Source organism: Oncorhynchus masou, chromosome 24 (assembly GCF_036934945.1).
Source record: "Oncorhynchus masou masou isolate Uvic2021 chromosome 24, UVic_Omas_1.1, whole genome shotgun sequence".
NCBI classification, from domain to species: Eukaryota; Metazoa; Chordata; class Actinopteri; order Salmoniformes; family Salmonidae; genus Oncorhynchus; species Oncorhynchus masou.
The window spans coordinates 3,058,114-3,077,634 of record NC_088235.1 but is presented as its reverse complement, the minus strand read 5'-3'; the positions used below and the strand labels follow the sequence as shown (position 1 = coordinate 3,077,634).

General features: G+C 56.6%; 1 pseudogene; it reads left to right on the top strand.

The window, feature by feature from the left end:
• The window catches only part of LOC135513362 (ryanodine receptor 2-like), a 358,078-nt pseudogene that overhangs the window by 137,988 nt on the left and 200,569 nt on the right, over positions 1–19,521 (top strand).

The following is a 19,521-nucleotide window of genomic DNA, read 5'->3' as shown; positions in this document are numbered from 1 at the left end:
ACCTTTCTAACCCTCTCCCCCTGCCTCCTCTTCTCTCTGACAGCGTGACGTCCTGAGCCAGACCTTTCTAACCCTCTCCCCCTGCCTCCTCTTCCCTCTGACAGTGTGAAGTCCTGAGCCAGACCTTTCTAACCCTCTCCCCCTGCCTCCTCTTCCCTCTGACAGTGTGAAGTCCTGAGCCAGACCTTTCTAACCCTCTCCCTCTCCCTCCTCTTCCCTCTGACAGCATGAAGTCCTGAGCCAGACCTTTCTAACCCTCTCCTCCTGCCTCCTATTCCCTCTGACAGTGTGAAGTCCTGAGCCAGACCTTTCTAACCCTCTCCCCCTGCCTCCTCTTCCCTCTGACAGTGTGAAGTCTTGAGCCAGACCTTTCTAACCCTCTCCCCCTGCCTCCTCTTCCCTCTGACAGCATGAAGTCCTGAGCCAGACCTTTCTAACCCTCTCCCCCTGCCTCCTCTTCCCTCTGACAGTGTGAAGTCCTGAGCCAGACCTTTCTAACCCTCTCCCCCTGCCTCCTCTTCCCTCTGACAGCGTGAAGTCCTGAGCCAGACCTTTCTAACCCTCTCCCCCTGCCTCCTCTTCCCTCTGACAGCATGAAGTCCTGAGCCAGACCTTTCTAACCCTCTCCCTCTGCCTCATCTTCCCTCTGACAGCGTGAAGTCCTGAGCCAGACCTTTCTAACCCTCTCCCCCTGCCTCCTCTTCCCTCTGACAGCGTGAAGTCCTGAGCCAGACCTTTCTAACCCTCTCCCCCTGCCTCCTCTTCCCTCTGACAGTGTGACGTCCTGAGCCAGACCTTTCTAACCCTCTCCCCCTGCCTCCTCTTCCCTCTGACAGTGTGACGTCCTGAGCCAGACCTTTCTAACCCTCTCCCCTGCCTCCTCTTCCCTCTGACAGCGTGAAGTCCTGAGCCAGACCTTTCTAACCCTCTCCCCTGTCTCCTCTTCCCTCTGACAGTGTGAAGTCCTGAGCCAGACCTTTCTAACCCTCTCCCCCTGCCTCCTCTTCCCTCTGACAGCATGAAGTCCTGAGCCAGACCTTTCTAACCCTCTCCCCCTGCCTCCTCTTCCCTCTGACAGCATGAAGTCCTGAGCCAGACCTTTCTAACCCTCTCCCCCTGCCTCCTCTTCCCTCTGACAGTGTGAAGTCCTGAGCCAGACCTTTCTAACCCTCTCCCCCTGCCTCCTCTTCCCTCTGACTGACAGCATGAAGTCCTGAGCCAGACCTTTCTAACCCTCTCCCCCTGCCTCCTCTTCCCTCTGACAGCGTGAAGTCCTGAGCCAGACCTTTCTAACCCTCTCCCCCTGCCTCCTCTTCCCTCTGACAGTGTGAAGTCCTGAGCCAGACCTTTCTAACCCTCTCCCCCTGCCTCCTCTTCCCTCTGACAGCGTGAAGTCCTGAGCCAGACCTTTCTAACCCTCTCCCCCTGCCTCCTCTTCCCTCTGACAGCATGAAGTCCTGAGCCAGACCTTTCTAACCCTCTCCCCCTGTCTCCTCTTCCCTCTGACAGTGTGAAGTCCTGAGCCAGACCTTTCTAACCCTCTCCCCCTGTCTCCTCTTCCCTCTGACAGCGTGAAGTCCTGAGCCAGACCTTTCTAACCCTCTCCCCCTGCCTCCTCTTCCCTCTGACAGCATGAAGTCCTGAGCCAGACCTTTCTAACCCTCTCCCCCTGTCTCCTCTTCCCTCTGACAGTGTGAAGTCCTGAGCCAGACCTTTCTAACCCTCTCCCCCTGCCTCCTCTTCCCTCTGGCAGCATGAAGTCCTGAGCCAGACCTTTCTAACCCTCTCCCCCTGTCTCCTCTTCCCTCTGACAGCGTGAAGTCCTGAGCCAGACCTTTCTAACCCTCTCCCCCTTCCTCCTCTTCCCTCTGACTGCATGAAGTCCTGAGCCAGACCTTTCTAACCCTCTCCCCCTGCCTCCTCTTCCCTCTGACAGCGTGAAGTCCTGAGCCAGACCTTTCTAACCCTCTCCCTCCTCTTCCCTCTGACAGCATGAAGTCCTGAGCCAGACCTTTCTAACCCTCTCCCCCTGCCTCCTCTTCCCTCTGACAGTGTGAAGTCCTGAGCCAGACCTTTCTAACCCTCTCCCCCTGCCTCCTCTTCCCTCTGACAGCGTGAAGTCCTGAGCCAGACCTTTCTAACCCTCTCCCCCTTCCTCCTCTTCCCTCTGACTGCATGAAGTCCTGAGCCAGACCTTTCTAACCCTCTCCCCCTGCCTCCTCTTCCCTCTGACAGCGTGAAGTCCTGAGCCAGACCTTTCTAACCCTCTCCCTCCTCTTCCCTCTGACAGCATGAAGTCCTGAGCCAGACCTTTCTAACCCTCTCCCCCTGCCTCCTCTTCCCTCTGACAGTGTGAAGTCCTGAGCCAGACCTTTCTAACCCTCTCCCCCTGCCTCCTCTTCCCTCTGGCAGCGTGAAGTCCTGAGCCAGACCTTTCTAACCTTCTCCCCCTGCCTCCTCTTCCCTCTGACAGTGTGAAGTCCTGAGCCAGACCTTTCTAACCCTCTCCCTCTCCCTCCTCTTCCCTCTGACAGCATGAAGTCCTGAGCCAGACCTTTCTAACCCTCTCCTCCTGCCTCCTCTTCCCTCTGACAGTGTGAAGTCCTGAGCCAGACCTTTCTAACCCTCTCCCCCTGCCTCCTCTTCCCTCTGACAGTGTGAAGTCCTGAGCCAGACCTTTCTAACCCTCTCCCCCTGCCTCCTCTTCCCTCTGACAGCATGAAGTCCTGAGCCAGACCTTTCTAACCCTCTCCCCCTGCCTCCTCTTCCCTCTGACAGTGTGAAGTCCTGAGCCAGACCTTTCTAACCCTCTCCCCCTGCCTCCTCTTCCCTCTGACAGCGTGAAGTCCTGAGCCAGACCTTTCTAACCCTCTCCCCCTGCCTCCTCTTCCCTCTGACAGCATGAAGTCCTGAGCCAGACCTTTCTAACCCTCTCCCTCTGCCTCATCTTCCCTCTGACAGCGTGAAGTCCTGAGCCAGACCTTTCTAACCCTCTCCCCCTGCCTCCTCTTCCCTCTGACAGCGTGAAGTCCTGAGCCAGACCTTTCTAACCCTCTCCCCCTGCCTCCTCTTCCCTCTGACAGTGTGACGTCCTGAGCCAGACCTTTCTAACCCTCTCCCCCTGCCTCCTCTTCCCTCTGACAGTGTGACGTCCTGAGCCAGACCTTTCTAACCCTCTCCCCCTGCCTCCTCTTCCCTCTGACAGCGTGAAGTCCTGAGCCAGACCTTTCTAACCCTCTCCCCCTGTCTCCTCTTCCCTCTGACAGTGTGAAGTCCTGAGCCAGACCTTTCTAACCCTCTCCCCCTGCCTCCTCTTCCCTCTGACAGCATGAAGTCCTGAGCCAGACCTTTCTAACCCTCTCCCCCTGCCTCCTCTTCCCTCTGACAGCATGAAGTCCTGAGCCAGACCTTTCTAACCCTCTCCCCCTGCCTCCTCTTCCCTCTGACAGTGTGAAGTCCTGAGCCAGACCTTTCTAACCCTCTCCCCCTGCCTCCTCTTCCCTCTGACTGACAGCATGAAGTCCTGAGCCAGACCTTTCTAACCCTCTCCCCCTGCCTCCTCTTCCCTCTGACAGCGTGAAGTCCTGAGCCAGACCTTTCTAACCCTCTCCCCCTGCCTCCTCTTCCCTCTGACAGTGTGAAGTCCTGAGCCAGACCTTTCTAACCCTCTCCCCCTGCCTCCTCTTCCCTCTGACAGCGTGAAGTCCTGAGCCAGACCTTTCTAACCCTCTCCCCCTGCCTCCTCTTCCCTCTGACAGCATGAAGTCCTGAGCCAGACCTTTCTAACCCTCTCCCCTGTCTCCTCTTCCCTCTGACAGTGTGAAGTCCTGAGCCAGACCTTTCTAACCCTCTCCCCCTGTCTCCTCTTCCCTCTGACAGCGTGAAGTCCTGAGCCAGACCTTTCTAACCCTCTCCCCTGCCTCCTCTTCCCTCTGACAGCATGAAGTCCTGAGCCAGACCTTTCTAACCCTCTCCCCCTGTCTCCTCTTCCCTCTGACAGTGTGAAGTCCTGAGCCAGACCTTTCTAACCCTCTCCCCCTGCCTCCTCTTCCCTCTGGCAGCATGAAGTCCTGAGCCAGACCTTTCTAACCCTCTCCCCCTGTCTCCTCTTCCCTCTGACAGCGTGAAGTCCTGAGCCAGACCTTTCTAACCCTCTCCCCCTTCCTCCTCTTCCCTCTGACTGCATGAAGTCCTGAGCCAGACCTTTCTAACCCTCTCCCCCTGCCTCCTCTTCCCTCTGACAGCGTGAAGTCCTGAGCCAGACCTTTCTAACCCTCTCCCTCCTCTTCCCTCTGACAGCATGAAGTCCTGAGCCAGACCTTTCTAACCCTCTCCCCCTGCCTCCTCTTCCCTCTGACAGTGTGAAGTCCTGAGCCAGACCTTTCTAACCCTCTCCCCCTGCCTCCTCTTCCCTCTGGCAGCGTGAAGTCCTGAGCCAGACCTTTCTAACCTTCTCCCCTGCCTCCTCTTCCCTCTGACAGCGTGAAGTCCTGAGCCAGACCTTTCTAACCCTCTCCCCCTGCCTCCTCTTCCCTCTGACAGCGTGAAGTCCTGAGCCAGACCTTTCTAACCCTCTCCCCCTGCCTCCTCTTCCCTCTGACAGTGTGAAGTCCTGAGCCAGACCTTTCTAACCCTCTCCCCTGCCTCCTCTTCCCTCTGACAGCGTGAAGTCCTGAGCCAGACCTTTCTAACCCTCTCCCCCTGCCTCCTCTTCCCTCTGACAGCATGAAGTCCTGAGCCAGACCTTTCTAACCTTCTCCCCCTGCCTCCTCTTCCCTCTGACAGCGTGAAGTCCTGAGCCAGACCTTTCTAACCCTCTCCCCCTGCCTCCTCTTCCCTCTGACAGCGTGAAGTCCTGAGCCAGACCTTTCTAACCCTCTCCCCTGCCTCCTCTTCCCTCTGACAGCGTGAAGTCCTGAGCCAGACCTTTCTAACCCTCTCCCCCTGCCTCCTCTTCCCTCTGACAGCATGAAGTCCTGAGCCAGACCTTTCTAACCCTCTCCCCCTGCCTCCTCTTCCCTCTGACTGACAGCATGAAGTCCTGTGCCAGACCTTTCTAACCCTCTCCCCCTGCCTCCTCTTCCCTCTGACAGCGTGACGTCCTGAGCCAGACCTTTCTAACCCTCTCCCCCTACCTCCTCTTCCCTCTGACAGCGTGAAGTCCTGAGCCAGACCTTTCTAACCCTCTCCCCCTGCCTCCTCTTCCCTCTGACAGCGTGAAGTCCTGAGCCAGACCTTTCTAACCCTCTCCCCCTGCCTCCTCTTCCCTCTGACAGCATGAAGTCCTGAGCCAGACCTTTCTAACCCTCTCCCCTGTCTCCTCTTCCCTCTGACAGCGTGAAGTCCTGAGCCAGACCTTTCTAACCCTCTCCCCCTGCCTCCTCTTCCCTCTGACAGCGTGAAGTCCTGAGCCAGACCTTTCTAACCCTCTCCCCCTGCCTCCTCTTCCCTCTGACAGTGTGAAGTCCTGAGCCAGACCTTTCTAACCCTCTCCCCTGCCTCCTCTTCCCTCTGACAGCGTGAAGTCCTGAGCCAGACCTTTCTAACCCTCTCCCCCTGCCTCCTCTTCCCTCTGACAGCGTGAAGTCCTGAGCCAGACCTTTCTAACCCTCTCCCCCTGCCTCCTCTTCCCTCTGACAGCGTGAAGTCCTGAGCCAGACCTTTCTAACCCTCTCCCCCTGCCTCCTCTTCCCTCTGACAGCATGAAGTCCTGAGCCAGACCTTTCTAACCCTCTCCCCCTGCCTCCTCTTCCCTCTGACAGCGTGAAGTCCTGAGCCAGACCTTTCTAACCCTCTCCCCCTGTCTCCTCTTCCCTCTGACAGCGTGAAGTCCTGAGCCAGACCTTTCTAACCCTCTCCCCCTGCCTCCTCTTCCCTCTGACAGCATGAAGTCCTGAGCCAGACCTTTCTAACCCTCTCCCCCTGTCTCCTCTTCCCTCTGACAGCGTGAAGTCCTGAGCCAGACCTTTCTAACCCTCTCCCCCTGCCTCCTCTTCCCTCTGACAGCGTGACGTCCTGAGCCAGACCTTTCTAACCCTCTCCCCTGCCTCCTCTTCCCTCTGACAGCGTGACGTCCTGAGCCAGACCTTTCTAACCCTCTCCCCCTGCCTCCTCTTCCCTCTGACAGCATGAAGTCCTGAGCCAGACCTTTCTAACCCTCTCCCCCTGCCTCCTCTTCCCTCTGACAGCATGAAGTCCTGAGCCAGACCTTTCTAACCCTCTCCCCCTGCCTCCTCTTCCCTCTGACAGCGTGAAGTCCTGAGCCAGACCTTTCTAACCCTCTCCTCCTGCCTCCTCTTCTCTCTGACAGCATGAAGTCCTGAGCCAGACCTTTCTAACCCTCTCCCCCTGCCTCCTCTTCCCTCTGACAGTGTGAAGTCCTGAGCCAGACCTTTCTAACCCTCTCCCCCTGCCTCCTCTTCCCTCTGACAGCGTGAAGTCCTGAGCCAGACCTTTCTAACCCTCTCCCCCTGCCTCCTCTTCTCTCTGACAGCGTGACGTCCTGAGCCAGACCTTTCTAACCCTCTCCCCCTGCCTCCTCTTCCCTCTGACAGCATGAAGTCCTGAGCCAGACCTTTCTAACCCTCTCCCTCCTCTTCCCTCTGACAGCGTGAAGTCCTGAGCCAGACCTTTCTAACCCTCTCCCCCTGCCTCCTCTTCCCTCTGACAGCGTGAAGTCCTGAGCCAGACCTTTCTAACCCTCTCCCCCTGCCTCCTCTTCCCTCTGACAGCATGAAGTCCTGAGCCAGACCTTTCTAACCCTCTCCCCCTGCCTCCTCTTCCCTCTGACAGCGTGAAGTCCTGAGCCAGACCTTTCTAACCCTCTCCCCCTGCCTCCTCTTCCCTCTGACAGCGTGAAGTCAGCCAGACCTTTCTAACCCTCCCCCCCTGCCTCCTCTTCCCTCTGACTGACAGCATGAAGTCCTGAGCCAGACCTTTCTAACCCTCTCCCCTGCCTCCTCTTCCCTCTGACAGCGTGAAGTCCTGAGCCAGACCTTTCTAACCCTCTCCCCCTGCCTCCTCTTCCCTCTGACAGTGTGAAGTCCTGAGCCAGACCTTTCTAACCCTCTCCCCCTGTCTCCTCTTCCCTCTGACAGCGTGAAGTCCTGAGCCAGACCTTTCTAACCCTCTCCCCCTGCCTCCTCTTCCCTCTGACAGCGTGAAGTCCTGAGCCAGACCTTTCTAACCCTCTCCCCCTGCCTCCTCTTCCCTCTGACAGCATGAAGTCCTGAGCCAGACCTTTCTAACCCTCTCCCCCTGCCTCCTCTTCCCTCTGCCAGCATGAAGTCCTGAGCCAGACCTTTCTAACCCTCTCCCCCTGCCTCCTCTTCCCTCTGACAGCGTGAAGTCCTGAGCCAGACCTTTCTAACCCTCTCCCCCTGCCTCCTCTTCCCTCTGACAGCATGAAGTCCTGAGCCAGACCTTTCTAACCCTCTCCCCTGCCTCCTCTTCCCTCTGACAGCGTGACGTCCTGAGCCAGACCTTTCTAACCCTCTCCCCCTGCCTCCTCTTCCCTCTGACAGCATGAAGTCCTGAGCCAGACCTTTCTAACCCTCTCCCCCTGCCTCCTCTTCCCTCTGACAGCGTGACGTCCTGAGCCAGACCTTTCTAACCCTCTCCCCCTGCCTCCTCTTCCCTCTGACAGCGTGAAGTCCTGAGCCAGACCTTTCTAACCCTCTCCCCCTGCCTCCTCTTCCCTCTGACAGCATGAAGTCCTGAGCCAGACCTTTCTAACCCTCTCCCCTGCCTCCTCTTCCCTCTGACAGCGTGAAGTCCTGAGCCAGACCTTTCTAACCCTCTCCCCCTGCCTCCTCTTCCCTCTGACAGTGTGAAGTCCTGAGCCAGACCTTTCTAACCCTCTCCCCCTGTCTCCTCTTCCCTCTGACAGCATGAAGTCCTGAGCCAGACCTTTCTAACCCTCTCCCCCTGCCTCCTCTTCCCTCTGACAGCGTGAAGTCCTGAGCCAGACCTTTCTAACCCTCTCCCCTGCCTCCTCTTCCCTCTGACAGCGTGAAGTCAGCCAGACCTTTCTAACCCTCCCCCCCTGCCTCCTCTTCCCTCTGACTGACAGCATGAAGTCCTGAGCCAGACCTTTCTAACCCTCTCCCCCTGCCTCCTCTTCCCTCTGACAGCGTGAAGTCCTGAGCCAGACCTTTCTAACCCTCTGCCTCCTCTTCCCTCTGACAGCGTGAAGTCCTGAGCCAGACCTTTCTAACCCTCTCCCCCTGCCTCCTCTTCCCTCTGACAGCATGAAGTCCTGAGCCAGACCTTTCTAACCCTCTCCCCCTGCCTCCTCTTCCCTCTGACAGCGTGAAGTCCTGAGCCAGACCTTTCTAACCCTCTCCCCCTGCCTCCTCTTCCCTCTGACTGACAGCATGAAGTCCTGAGCCAGACCTTTCTAACCCTCTCCCCCTGCCTCCTCTGACAGCATGAAGTCCTGAGCCAGACCTTTCTAACCCTCTCCCCCTGCCTCCTCTTCCCTCTGACAGCGTGACGTCCTGAGCCAGACCTTTCTAACCCTCTCCCCCTGCCTCCTCTTCCCTCTGACAGCATGAAGTCCTGAGCCAGACCTTTCTAACCCTCTCCCCCTGCCTCCTCTTCCCTCTGACAGCGTGAAGTCAGCCAGACCTTTCTAACCCTCCCCCCCTGCCTCCTCTTCCCTCTGACTGACAGCATGAAGTCCTGAGCCAGACCTTTCTAACCCTCTCCCCCTGCCTCCTCTTCCCTCTGACAGCGTGAAGTCCTGAGCCAGACCTTTCTAACCCTCTCCCCCTGCCTCCTCTTCCCTCTGACAGCATGAAGTCCTGAGCCAGACCTTTCTAACCCTCTCCCCCTGCCTCCTCTTCCCTCTGACAGCGTGAAGTCCTGAGCCAGACCTTTCTAACCCTCTCCCCCTGCCTCCTCTTCCCTCTGACAGCGTGAAGTCCTGAGCCAGACCTTTCTAACCCTCTCCCCCTGCCTCCTCTTCCCTCTGACAGCATGAAGTCCTGAGCCAGACCTTTCTAACCCTCTCCCCCTGCCTCCTCTTCCCTCTGACAGCATGAAGTCCTGAGCCAGACCTTTCTAACCCTCTCCCCCTTCCTCCTCTTCCCTCTGACAGTGTGAAGTCCTGAGCCAGACCTTTCTAACCCTCTCCCCCTGCCTCCTCTTCCCTCTGACAGCGTGAAGTCCTGAGCCAGACCTTTCTAACCCTCTCCCCCTGCCTCCTCTTCCCTCTGACAGCATGAAGTCCTGAGCCAGACCTTTCTAACCCTCTCCCCCTGTCTCCTCTTCCCTCTGACAGCGTGAAGTCCTGAGCCAGACCTTTCTAACCCTCTCCCCCTGTCTCCTCTTCCCTCTGACAGCGTGACGTCCTGAGCCAGACCTTTCTAACCCTCTCCCCCTGCCTCCTCTTCCCTCTGGCAGCATGAAGTCCTGAGCCAGACCTTTCTAACCCTCTCCCCCTGCCTCCTCTTCCCTCTGGCAGCGTGAAGTCCTGAGCCAGACCTTTCTAACCCTCTCCCCTGCCTCCTCTTCCCTCTGACAGCGTGAAGTCCTGAGCCAGACCTTTCTAACCCTCTCCCCCTGTCTCCTCTTCCCTCTGACAGCGTGACGTCCTGAGCCAGACCTTTCTAACCGTCTCCCCCTGCCTCCTCTTCCCTCTGACAGCGTGACGTCCTGAGCCAGACCTTTCTAACCCTCTCCCCCTGCCTCCTCTTCTCTCTGACAGCGTGACGTCCTGAGCCAGACCTTTCTAACCCTCTCCCCCTGCCTCCTCTTCCCTCTGACAGCGTGAAGTCCTGAGCCAGACCTTTCTAACCCTCTCCCCCTGCCTCCTCTTCTCTCTGACAGCGTGACGTCCTGAGCCAGACCTTTCTAACCCTCTCCCCCTGCCTCCTCTTCCCTCTGACAGCATGAAGTCCTGAGCCAGACCTTTCTAACCCTCTCCCCCTGCCTCCTGTTCCCTCTGACAGCGTGAAGTCCTGAGCCAGACCTTTCTAACCCTCTCCCCCTGCCTCCTCTTCCCTCTGACAGCGTGAAGTCCTGAGCCAGACCTTTCTAACCCTCTCCCCCTGCCTCCTCTTCCCTCTGACAGCGTGAAGTCCTGAGCCAGACCTTTCTAACCCTCTCCCCCTGCCTCCTCTTCTCTCTGACAGCGTGACGTCCTGAGCCAGACCTTTCTAACCGTCTCCCCCTGCCTCCTCTTCTCTCTGACAGCGTGACGTCCTGAGCCAGACCTTTCTAACCCTCTCCCCCTGCCTCCTCTTCCCTCTGACAGCGTGAAGTCCTGAGCCAGACCTTTCTAACCCTCTCCCCCTGCCTCCTCTTCCCTCTGACAGCGTGAAGTCCTGAGCCAGACCTTTCTAACCCTCTCCCCCTGCCTCCTCTTCCCTCTGACAGCATGAAGTCCTGAGCCAGACCTTTCTAACCCTCTCCCCCTGCCTCCTCTTCCCTCTGACAGCATGAAGTCCTGAGCCAGACCTTTCTAACCCTCTCCCTCCTCTTCCCTCTGACAGCGTGAAGTCCTGAGCCAGACCTTTCTAACCCTCTCCCCCTGCCTCCTCTTCCCTCTGACAGCATGAAGTCCTGAGCCAGACCTTTCTAACCCTCTCCCTCCTCTTCCCTCTGGCAGCGTGAAGTCCTGAGCCAGACCTTTCTAACCCTCTCCCCCTGCCTCCTCTTCCCTCTGACAGCGTGAAGTCCTGAGCCAGACCTTTCTAACCCTCTCCCCCTGCCTCCTCTTCTCTCTGACAGCGTGACGTCCTGAGCCAGACCTTTCTAACCCTCTCCCCCTGCCTCCTCTTCTCTCTGACAGCGTGACGTCCTGAGCCAGACCTTTCTAACCCTCTCCCCCTGCCTCCTCTTCCCTCTGACAGCGTGAAGTCCTGAGCCAGACCTTTCTAACCCTCTCCCCCTGCCTCCTCTTCCCTCTGACAGCGTGAAGTCCTGAGCCAGACCTTTCTAACCCTCTCCCCCTGCCTCCTCTTCCCTCTGACAGTGTGAAGTCCTGAGCCAGATCTTTCTAACCCTCTCCCCCTGCCTCCTCTTCCCTCTGACAGCGTGAAGTCCTGAGCCAGACCTTTCTAACCCTCTCCCCCTGTCTCCTCTTCCCTCTGACAGTGTGAAGTCCTGAGCCAGACCTTTCTAACCCTCTCCCCCTGTCTCCTCTTCCCTCTGACAGCGTGAAGTCCTGAGCCAGACCTTTCTAACCCTCTCCCCCTGTCTCCTCTTCCCTCTGACAGCATGAAGTCCTGAGCCAGACCTTTCTAACCCTCTCCCCCTGTCTCCTCTTCTCTCTGACAGCGTGAAGTCCTGAGCCAGACCTTTCTAACCCTCTCCCCTGCCTCCTCTTCCCTCTGACAGCGTGAAGTCCTGAGCCAGACCTTTCTAACCCTCTCCCCTGCCTCCTCTTCCCTCTGACAGCATGAAGTCCTGAGCCAGACCTTTCTAACCCTCTCCCTCCTCTTCCCTCTGACAGCGTGAAGTCCTGAGCCAGACCTTTCTAACCCTCTCCCTCCTCTTCCCTCTGACAGCGTGAAGTCCTGAGCCAGACCTTTCTAACCCTCTGCCTCCTCTTCCCTCTGACAGCATGAAGTCCTGAGCCAGACCTTTCTAACCCTCTCCCCCTGCCTCCTCTTCCCTCTGACAGCGTGAAGTCCTGAGCCAGACCTTTCTAACCCTCTCCCCCTGTCTCCTCTTCTCTCTGACAGCATGAAGTCCTGAGCCAGACCTTTCTAACCCTCTCCCCCTGCCTCCTCTTCCCTCTGACAGCGTGAAGTCCTGAGCCAGACCTTTCTAACCCTCTCCCCCTGCCTCCTCTTCCCTCTGACAGCGTGAAGTCCTGAGCCAGACCTTTCTAACCCTCTCCTCCTGCCTCCTCTTCTCTCTGACAGCATGAAGTCCTGAGCCAGACCTTTCTAACCCTCTCCCTCCTCTTCCCTCTGACAGCGTGAAGTCCTGAGCCAGACCTTTCTAACCCTCTCCCCCTGCCTCCTCTTCCCTCTGACAGCGTGAAGTCCTGAGCCAGACCTTTCTAACCCTCTCCCCTGCCTCCTCTTCCCTCTGACAGCGTGAAGTCCTGAGCCAGACCTTTCTAACCCTCTCCCCCTGCCTCCTCTTCCCTCTGACAGCATGAAGTCCTGAGCCAGACCTTTCTAACCCTCTCCCCCTGCCTCCTCTTCCCTCTGGCAGCGTGAAGTCCTGAGCCAGACCTTTCTAACCCTCTCCCCCTGCCTCCTCTTCCCTCTGACAGCGTGAAGTCCTGAGCCAGACCTTTCTAACCCTCTCCCCCTGTCTCCTCTTCCCTCTGACAGCGTGACGTCCTGAGCCAGACCTTTCTAACCGTCTCCCCCTGCCTCCTCTTCCCTCTGACAGCGTGACGTCCTGAGCCAGACCTTTCTAACCCTCTCCCCCTGCCTCCTCTTCTCTCTGACAGCGTGACGTCCTGAGCCAGACCTTTCTAACCCTCTCCCCCTGCCTCCTCTTCCCTCTGACAGCGTGAAGTCCTGAGCCAGACCTTTCTAACCCTCTCCCCCTGCCTCCTCTTCTCTCTGACAGCGTGACGTCCTGAGCCAGACCTTTCTAACCCTCTCCCCTGCCTCCTCTTCCCTCTGACAGCATGAAGTCCTGAGCCAGACCTTTCTAACCCTCTCCCCCTGCCTCCTGTTCCCTCTGACAGCGTGAAGTCCTGAGCCAGACCTTTCTAACCCTCTCCCCCTGCCTCCTCTTCCCTCTGACAGCGTGAAGTCCTGAGCCAGACCTTTCTAACCCTCTCCCCCTGCCTCCTCTTCCCTCTGACAGCGTGAAGTCCTGAGCCAGACCTTTCTAACCCTCTCCCCCTGCCTCCTCTTCTCTCTGACAGCGTGACGTCCTGAGCCAGACCTTTCTAACCGTCTCCCCCTGCCTCCTCTTCTCTCTGACAGCGTGACGTCCTGAGCCAGACCTTTCTAACCCTCTCCCCCTGCCTCCTCTTCCCTCTGACAGCGTGAAGTCCTGAGCCAGACCTTTCTAACCCTCTCCCCCTGCCTCCTCTTCCCTCTGACAGCGTGAAGTCCTGAGCCAGACCTTTCTAACCCTCTCCCCCTGCCTCCTCTTCCCTCTGACAGCATGAAGTCCTGAGCCAGACCTTTCTAACCCTCTCCCCCTGCCTCCTCTTCCCTCTGACAGCATGAAGTCCTGAGCCAGACCTTTCTAACCCTCTCCCTCCTCTTCCCTCTGACAGCGTGAAGTCCTGAGCCAGACCTTTCTAACCCTCTCCCCCTGCCTCCTCTTCCCTCTGACAGCATGAAGTCCTGAGCCAGACCTTTCTAACCCTCTCCCTCCTCTTCCCTCTGGCAGCGTGAAGTCCTGAGCCAGACCTTTCTAACCCTCTCCCCCTGCCTCCTCTTCCCTCTGACAGCGTGAAGTCCTGAGCCAGACCTTTCTAACCCTCTCCCCCTGCCTCCTCTTCTCTCTGACAGCGTGACGTCCTGAGCCAGACCTTTCTAACCCTCTCCCCCTGCCTCCTCTTCTCTCTGACAGCGTGACGTCCTGAGCCAGACCTTTCTAACCCTCTCCCCCTGCCTCCTCTTCCCTCTGACAGCGTGAAGTCCTGAGCCAGACCTTTCTAACCCTCTCCCCCTGCCTCCTCTTCCCTCTGACAGCGTGAAGTCCTGAGCCAGACCTTTCTAACCCTCTCCCCCTGCCTCCTCTTCCCTCTGACAGTGTGAAGTCCTGAGCCAGATCTTTCTAACCCTCTCCCCCTGCCTCCTCTTCCCTCTGACAGCGTGAAGTCCTGAGCCAGACCTTTCTAACCCTCTCCCCCTGTCTCCTCTTCCCTCTGACAGTGTGAAGTCCTGAGCCAGACCTTTCTAACCCTCTCCCCTGTCTCCTCTTCCCTCTGACAGCGTGAAGTCCTGAGCCAGACCTTTCTAACCCTCTCCCCCTGTCTCCTCTTCCCTCTGACAGCATGAAGTCCTGAGCCAGACCTTTCTAACCCTCTCCCCCTGTCTCCTCTTCTCTCTGACAGCGTGAAGTCCTGAGCCAGACCTTTCTAACCCTCTCCCCCTGCCTCCTCTTCCCTCTGACAGCGTGAAGTCCTGAGCCAGACCTTTCTAACCCTCTCCCCCTGCCTCCTCTTCCCTCTGACAGCATGAAGTCCTGAGCCAGACCTTTCTAACCCTCTCCCTCCTCTTCCCTCTGACAGCGTGAAGTCCTGAGCCAGACCTTTCTAACCCTCTCCCTCCTCTTCCCTCTGACAGCGTGAAGTCCTGAGCCAGACCTTTCTAACCCTCTGCCTCCTCTTCCCTCTGACAGCATGAAGTCCTGAGCCAGACCTTTCTAACCCTCTCCCCCTGCCTCCTCTTCCCTCTGACAGCGTGAAGTCCTGAGCCAGACCTTTCTAACCCTCTCCCCTGTCTCCTCTTCTCTCTGACAGCATGAAGTCCTGAGCCAGACCTTTCTAACCCTCTCCCCCTGCCTCCTCTTCCCTCTGACAGCGTGAAGTCCTGAGCCAGACCTTTCTAACCCTCTCCCCCTGCCTCCTCTTCCCTCTGACAGCGTGAAGTCCTGAGCCAGACCTTTCTAACCCTCTCCTCCTGCCTCCTCTTCTCTCTGACAGCATGAAGTCCTGAGCCAGACCTTTCTAACCCTCTCCCTCCTCTTCCCTCTGACAGCGTGAAGTCCTGAGCCAGACCTTTCTAACCCTCTCCCCCTGCCTCCTCTTCCCTCTGACAGCGTGAAGTCCTGAGCCAGACCTTTCTAACCCTCTCCCCCTGCCTCCTCTTCCCTCTGACAGCGTGAAGTCCTGAGCCAGACCTTTCTAACCCTCTCCCCCTGCCTCCTCTTCCCTCTGACAGCATGAAGTCCTGAGCCAGACCTTTCTAACCCTCTCCCCCTGCCTCCTCTTCCCTCTGACAGCCTGAAGTCCTGAGCCAGACCTTTCTAACCCTCTCCCCCTGCCTCCTCTTCCCTCTGACAGCGTGAAGTCCTGAGCCAGACCTTTCTAACCCTCTCCCCCTGCCTCCTCTTCCCTCTGACAGCGTGAAGTCCTGAGCCAGACCTTTCTAACCGTCTCCCCCTGCCTCCTCTTCCCTAGGTGGTGCAGTACCTGGCTGGCTGTGGTCTCCAGAGCTGCTCCATGCTCGTGTCTAAAGGATACCCTGACATCGGCTGGAACCCCGTCGAAGGAGAGAGATACCTCGACTTCCTCCGCTTTGCAGTGTTCTGCAACGGTACATTTCATACCTGTGGCAATGGCCGATAAACCTTCATTTCATTATAACATGTGACTGTGGTTGGTAGATGATCTTGGTTATTTTCATGTAATCCTTCATTTCATGATAACATTTGACTGTGGTTGGTAGATGATCTTGGTTATTTTCATATAATCCATTTCATGATAACATTTGACTGTGGTTGGTAGATGATCTTGGTTATTTTCATGTAATCCTTCATTTCATTATAACATGTGACTGTGGTTGGTAGATGATCTTGGTTATTTTCATATAATCCATTTCATGATAACATTTGACTGTGGTTGGTAGATGATCTTGGTTATTTTCATGTAATCCTTAATTTCATGATAACATGTGACTGTGGTTGGTAGATGGTCTTGGTTATTTTCAAATAATCCATTTCATGATAACATTTGACTGTGGTTGGTAGATGATCTTGGTTATTTTCATGTAATCCTTAATTTCATGATAGCATTTGACTGTGGTTGGTAGATGATCTTGGTTATTTTCATATAATCCATTTCATGATAACATTTGACTGTGGTTGGTAGATGATCTTGGTTATTTTCATATAATCCATTTCATGATAACAGTTGACTGTGGTTGGTAGATGGTCTTGGTTATTTTCATTGTACATTTACATTTACATTTATTGTAGTTATGAATGATGTCATTATTTACCTGTCGTCCTATCAGGTGAGAGGTATTGTAGTTATGAAGGATGTCATTATTTACCTGTCGTCCTATCAGGTGAGAGTGTGGAGGAGAACGCTAACGTGGTGGTGAGGCTGCTGATTCGTCGGCCCGAGTGCTTTGGCCCCGCCCTCCGCGGAGAGGGGGGGAATGGTCTCCTGGCAGCCATGATGGAAGCCATCAAGATATCAGAGGACCCCTGTAGAGACGGGCCCTCCCCTACCTCAGAGGCCAGCAGGACACTGTAGGTACCCCTGTAGAGACGGGCCCTCCCCTACCTCAGAGGCCAGCAGGACACTGTAGGTACCCCTGTAGAGACAGGCCCTCCCCTACCTCAGAGGCCAGCAGGACACTGTAGGTACCCCTGTAGAGACGGGCCCTCCCCTACCTCAGAGGCCAGCAGGACACTGTAGGTACCCCTGTAGAGACAGGCCCTCCCCTACCTCAGAGGCCAGCAGGACACTGTAGGTACCCCTGTCATAGCAGGACACTGTAGGTACCCCTGTAGAGACAGGCCCTCCCCTACCTCAGAGGCCAGCAGGACACTGTAGGTACCCCTGTAGAGACGGGGCCCCCCCAGCTCAGAGGCCAGCAGGACACTGTAGGTACCCCTGTAGAGACGGGCCCTCCCCTACCTCAGAGGCCAGCAGGACACTGTAGGTACCCCTGTAGAGACGGGCCCCCCCCAGCTCAGAGGCCAGCAGGACACTGTAGGTACCCCTGTAGAGACGGGCCCTCCCCTACCTCAGAGGCCAGCAGGACACTGTAGGTACCCCTGTAGAGACGGGCCCCCCAGCTCAGAGGCCAGCAGGACACTGTAGGTACCCCTGTAGAGACGGGCCCTCCCCTACCTCAGAGGCCAGCAGGACACTGTAGGTACCCCTGTAGAGACGGGCCCCCCCCAGCTCAGAGGCCAGCAGGACACTGTAGGTACCCCTGTCATAGCAGGACACTGTAGGTACCCCTGTCATAGCAGGACACTGTAGGTACCCCTGTAGAGACGGGCCCTCCCCTACCTCAGAGGCCAGCAGGACACTGTAGGTACCCCTGTAGAGACGGGCCCTCCCCTACCTCAGAGGCCAGCAGGACACTGTAGGTACCCCTGCCATAGCAGGACACTGTAGGTACCCCTGTAGAGACGGGCCCTCCCCTACCTCAGAGGCCAGCAGGACACTGTAGGTACCCCTGACATAGCAGGACACTGTAGGTACCCCTGCCATAGCAGGACACTGTAGGTACCCCTGACATAGCAGGACACTGTAGGTACCCCTGTCATAGCAGGACACTGTAGGTACCCCTGACATAGCAGGACACTGTAGGTACCCCTGTCATAGCAGGACACTGTAGGTACCCCTGACATAGCAGGACACTGTAGGTACCCCTGACATAGCAGGACACTGTAGATACCCCTGACATAGCAGGACACTGTAGGTACCCCTGCCATAGCAGGACACTGTAGGTACCCCTGACATAGGACACTGTAGGTACCCCTGTCATAGCAGGACACTGTAGGTACCCCTGACATAGGACACTGTAGGTACCCCTGACATAGCAGGACACTGTAGATACCCCTGACATAGCAGGACACTGTAGGTACCCCTGTCATAGCAGGACACTGTAGGTACCCCTGCCATAGCAGGACACTGTAGGTACCCCTGACATAGCAGGACACTGTAGGTACCCCTGTCATAGCAGGACACTGTAGGTACCCCTGACATAGCAGGACACTGTAGGTACCCCTGTCATAGCAGGACACTGTAGGTACCCCTGCCATAGCAGGACACTGTAGGTACCCCTGACATAGCAGGACACTGTAGGTACCCCTGTCATAGGACACTGTAGGTACTCCTGACATAGCAGGACACTGTAGGTACCCCTGACATAGGACACTGTAGGTACCCCTGTCATAGCAGGACACTGTAGGTACCCCTGTCATAGCAGGACACTGTAGGTACCCCTGACATAGCAGGACACTGTAGATACCCCTGACATAGGACACTGTAGGTACCCCTGTCATAGCAGGACACTGTAGGTACCCCTGACATAGCAGGACACTGTAGGTACCCCTGTCATAGCAGGACACTGTAGGTACCCCTGCCATAGCAGGACACTGTAGGTACCCCTGACATAGCAGGACACTGTAGGTACCCCTGATATAGCAGGACACTGTAGGTACCCCTGACATAGCAGGACACTGTAGGTACCCCTGACATAGCAGGACACTGTAGGTACCCCTGACATAGGACACTGTAGGTACCCCTGTCATAGCAGGACACTGTAGGTACCCCTGTCATAGCAGGACACTGTAGGTACCCCTGCCATAGCAGGACACTGTAGGTACCCCTGACATAGGACACTGTAGGTACCCCTGACATAGGACACTGTAGATACCCCTGACATAGCAGGACACTGTAGGTACCCCTGTCATAGCAGGACACTGTAGGTACCCCTGCCATAGCAGGACACTGTAGGTACCCCTGACATAGCAGGACACTGTAGGTACCCCTGACATAGCAGGACACTGTAGGTACCCCTGACATAGCAGGACACTGTAGGTACCCCTGTCATAGCAGGACACTGTAGGTACCCCTGTCATAGCAGGACACTGTAGGTACCCCTGACATAGGACACTGTAGGTACCCCTGACATAGCAGGACACTGTAGGTACCCCTGACATAGCAGGACACTGTAGGTACCCCTGTCATAGCAGGACACTGTAGGTACCCCTGACATAGCAGGACACTGTAGGTACCCCTGACATAGCAGGACACTGTAGGTACCCCTGCCATAGCAGGACACTGTAGGTACCCCTGACATAGCAGGACACTGTAGGTACCCCTGACATAGCAGGACACTGTAGGTACCCCTGACATAGGACACTGTAGATACCCCTGACATAGGACACTGTAGGTACCCCTGACATAGCAGGACACTGTAGATACCCCTGACATAGGACACTGTGGGTACCCCTGACATAGCAGGACACTGTAGGTACCCCTGACATAGCAGGACACTGTAGGTACCCCTGACATAGCAGGACACTGTAGGTACCCCTGACATAGCAGGACACTGTAGGTACCCCTGACATAGGACACTGTAGGTACCCCTGACATAGCAGGACACTGTAGATACCCCTGACATAGCAGGACACTGTAGGTACCCCTGACATAGGACACTGTAGGTACCCCTGACATAGCAGGACACTGTAGATACCCCTGACATAGCAGGACACTGTAGGTACCCCTGCCATAGCAGGACACTGTAGGTACCCCTGTCATAGCAGGACACTGTAGGTACCCCTGACATAGCAGGACACTGTAGGTACCCCTGACATAGCAGGACACTGTAGGTACCCCTGACATAGGACACTGTAGGTACCCCTGTCATAGCAGGACACTGTAGATACCCCTGACATAGCAGGACACTGTAGGTACCCCTGTCATAGCAGGACACTGTAGGTACCCCTGTCATAGCAGGACACTGTAGGTACCCCTGACATAGCAGGACACTGTAGGTACCCCTGACATAGCAGGACACTGTAGGTACCCCTGACATAGGACACTGTAGGTACCCCTGACATAGCAGGACACTGTAGGTACCCCTGACATAGGACACTGTAGGTACCCCTGTCATA